The 3,560-nt window shown below is 42.9% G+C and overlaps 1 long non-coding RNA gene across 1 annotated transcript in view; it reads right to left on the bottom strand.

The window, feature by feature from the left end:
* Positions 1-398: 398 nt before the first annotated feature.
* The window catches only part of LOC130570162 (uncharacterized), a 17,557-nt gene continuing 14,395 nt past the window's right edge, over positions 399-3,560 (bottom strand). Inside the window, exon 3 of the long non-coding RNA XR_008964929.1 lies at positions 399-1,338. This is a non-coding gene — a long non-coding RNA (uncharacterized LOC130570162). The remainder of the gene's footprint in view (positions 1,339-3,560) is intronic.

Below are 3,560 nucleotides of genomic sequence, written 5' to 3'. Positions count from 1 at the left end.
AGCTCTTTCTGGCAAGGTTATAGCACTCTCTCTCTCTCTCTCTCTCTCTGGCAGTGATGCGGAGTAACTGTCTAAAGTAGAAACTCTACTAACACAACAGCAGTTTTCAGCAGTGAAACAGTTTTGTAGAGAACGTGCACACAGCAAAAGTAAATTCGTGCTTGTGAAACCATTTCACAGGGTGTTTAATGTCACATGCACACATGCACTTTTGTCTCTGAAATGGTTTCTGAACAATAAAGATGCCGAAATAAAGCAAACACTGAAAGACAGAACAGAACCAACACAGAAGAAGCTTGCTGAAAACACTAGCAGAAGACTGGACCGAACACACTTTTAAAGAGCGACGGGCAACAAATGGGTCTTCACATCTTTACTAGAATCTGTACACACCACACGTCACAACTGGAACAGAGCCGGTCTGACTGAACACCATCAGTCATCACAACCAAAATCACATTCATTATCAGCCTGACAGTCTGTAAAGAACTTCTTATTTTCTTCATCAACATTCTGATGCTTTGAAGAATCCGAAGAAATGAAATCCGATGAAGAAACATCAAGAATCACTGGAACCTCTTTAAACTGAAGAGACACTGTACACGAGCGTTTGTCTGTGAAAACAGATCAGAAGTGTGTGCTGAACAGACCTTGCTTTGGTTTTATGTCCACACTCTGTGTTCAACATACTTCAACCACAAGACATCAAAAGCTCAAGAACTGTCAAATAACCACAGTCTCAAGAGATTACACCCTTACAAATGTATAAACATCACAGCATTAGATAACAATATTACAATACAAATCAATAATATCAAACGTTTTATCTGCAAACACTTCTGATGATTTGATGATGTTTTTTCGTACATCATGTGATTTTCATTATCTTGACATTTTTACATGTGGAGTGTCTGAATACATTTGAACTGTACAAACCTTTAAAACCAGAGACTCTATTCAACACCTAAATACAAATCTCTCTCTCTCTCCTCAGAATAAAACAGTGAGAAAGATATATATGAGATATGTAGTCATATTTCAGAGACAAAGAGGTGTCAGTGTGTGTCCTTAATGATGACAATATATCTGTAACATTCATAGATGCAGAAAATGATCTCAGCTCATAGCTGATGACCCTATCAGGGGAGAGAGAGACACTTTCAAGTACATATTCCTCATAATTAATAAATGAAAAATGTTACTGCAGCTAATCAATAGTGTAGTTAGAGGGGATTGATCGAGCTGGGAATCTCTTCACCGCCGCTTAGATTCCCCCCGTTCAAAACAAAAGACTCTCCTGAGAACCATCTGACTGACGGACCATCAGCACGACCCCTCCTAAAAACACACACAGAGAGAGAGAGAGAGAGAGAGAGAGAGAGAGAATTAATTATCATCAGCACACAGCTGATCTATCATCCCGGGCTATTACAGCCGGGTCAACGTCTCTCACACACACACGCTCTGTTTCACATCTTGCTGAGCTGCCCTACATAAACTACTACCTTCTAAGGCAACATGCTAACTTAAATGACACCTAATAAGTGAGCTCTTTATAGGCACCCACAATGCTGTTACACTGTTTATACCACAGTAAATATAATCTTATCTGTGTTATCCGTTTCAGAAATGTGGTGTTACTTTACTTTCTTAAAAAACATTGGTTCTGTTTCTGTGTGTGTGTGTGTGTGTGCGCGTGTGTGTGTGTGTGTGTGTGTGTGTGTGCGTGCGTGCGTGCGTGCGTGCGTGTGTGTGTGTGCGTGTGTGTGTGTGTGTTAGTTTCATGAGTTATACTTATATATCTTATGAATGTACTGCTCTGATTTTATGTAAAGATGCTGACGGATGATGACATTACATGGACTCTACTATACAGCGGGTCAAAGAGGACCAGACACAGACAGACCCACTGTCTGCACATAAGAGAGAGACAGACAGACAGACAGACCCACTGTATGCATATGAGACAGACAGACAGATCAACTGTCGGCACTTAAGAGAGAGAGAGAGACAGACAGACAGACAGACAGATCAACTGTCTGCATATGAGAGAGAAAGACGGACAGACAAACACACTGTATGCATATGAGACAGACAGACAGATCAACTGTCGGCACTTAAGAGAGAGAGAGAGAGAGACAGACAAACAGACAGATCAACTGTCTGCATATGAGAGAGAAAGACAGACAGACAGATCAATTGTCTGCATATGAGAGAGAGAGAGACAGACAGACAGACAGACAGACAGACAGACAGACATACATGCAGACAGACGAACTGTCTGTACATTAGAGAGACAGACAGACAGACATACAGACAGACAGGCAGGCAGACAGGCAGGCAGACAGACAGACAGACATACGAACTGTCTGCACATAAGAGAGACAGACAGACAGACGAACTGTCTGCACATAAGAGAGAGAAACAGACAGACAGATCAACTGTCTGCACATAAGAGAGAGAGAGAGACAGACAGACAGACAGACAGACAGACAGATCAACTGTCTGCATATGAGAGAAACAGACAGACAGACAGACAGATCAATTGTCTGCATATGAGAGAGACAGACAGACAGACAGACAGACAGGCAGACAGACGAACTGTCTGCACATAAGAGAGACAGACAGACAGATCAATTGTCTGCATATGAGAGAGACAGACAGACAGGCAGGCAGGCAGGCAGACAGACAAACTGTCTGCACATAAGAGAGAGAAACAGACAGACAGATCAACTGTCTGCACATAAGAGAGAGAGACAGACAGACAGACAGACAGACAGACAGACAGACAGACAGATCAACTGTCTGCATATGAGAGAAACAGACAGACAGACAGAAAGACAGATCAATTGTCTGCATATGAGAGAGACAGACAGACAGGCAGACATACGAACTGTCTGCACATAAGAGAGACAGACAGACGAACTGTCTGCACATAAGAGAGAGAAACAGACAGACAGATCAATTGTCTGCACATAAGAAAGACAGACAGACAGACAGACGAACTGTCTGCACATTAGACAGACAAACAGACAAACAGATATACGTTCAGACAGATCAATTGTCTGCATATGAGAGAGACAGACAGACGGAGAGACAGACAGACAGACAAACTGTCTGCACATAAGAGAGACAGACAGACAGACGAACTGTCTGCACATTAGACAGACAAACAGACAGACAGATATACGTTCAGACAGATCAATTGTCTGCATATGAGAGAGACAGACAGACAGACAGACAGACGAACTGTCTGCACATAAGAGAGACAGACAGAGAGACAGACAGACGGACCCACTGTCTGCACATTAGACAGACAGACAGACGAACTGTCTACACATAAGAGAGACAGACAGAGAGACAGACAGACAGATCCACTGTCTGCGCATGAGAGAGACAGGCAGACAGACAGACAGCACATGCATACATTGTCTGCACATGGGAGAGGCTGTGTGTGAGACATGGTGTCCTCAAGGTCATGTGTGCTCATGGTTGCAGCACACATGTGATATGACTCATATTAACTATAGCTCAGAGGTATCACACACACGCACACACAC

The sequence above is a fragment of the Triplophysa rosa genome, linkage group LG19 (assembly GCF_024868665.1).
Source record: "Triplophysa rosa linkage group LG19, Trosa_1v2, whole genome shotgun sequence".
Lineage (NCBI taxonomy): Eukaryota > Metazoa > Chordata > Actinopteri > Cypriniformes > Nemacheilidae > Triplophysa > Triplophysa rosa.
Note: the sequence above shows the minus strand (reverse complement) of the source record. Positions and strands in the feature narration are given on the sequence as shown.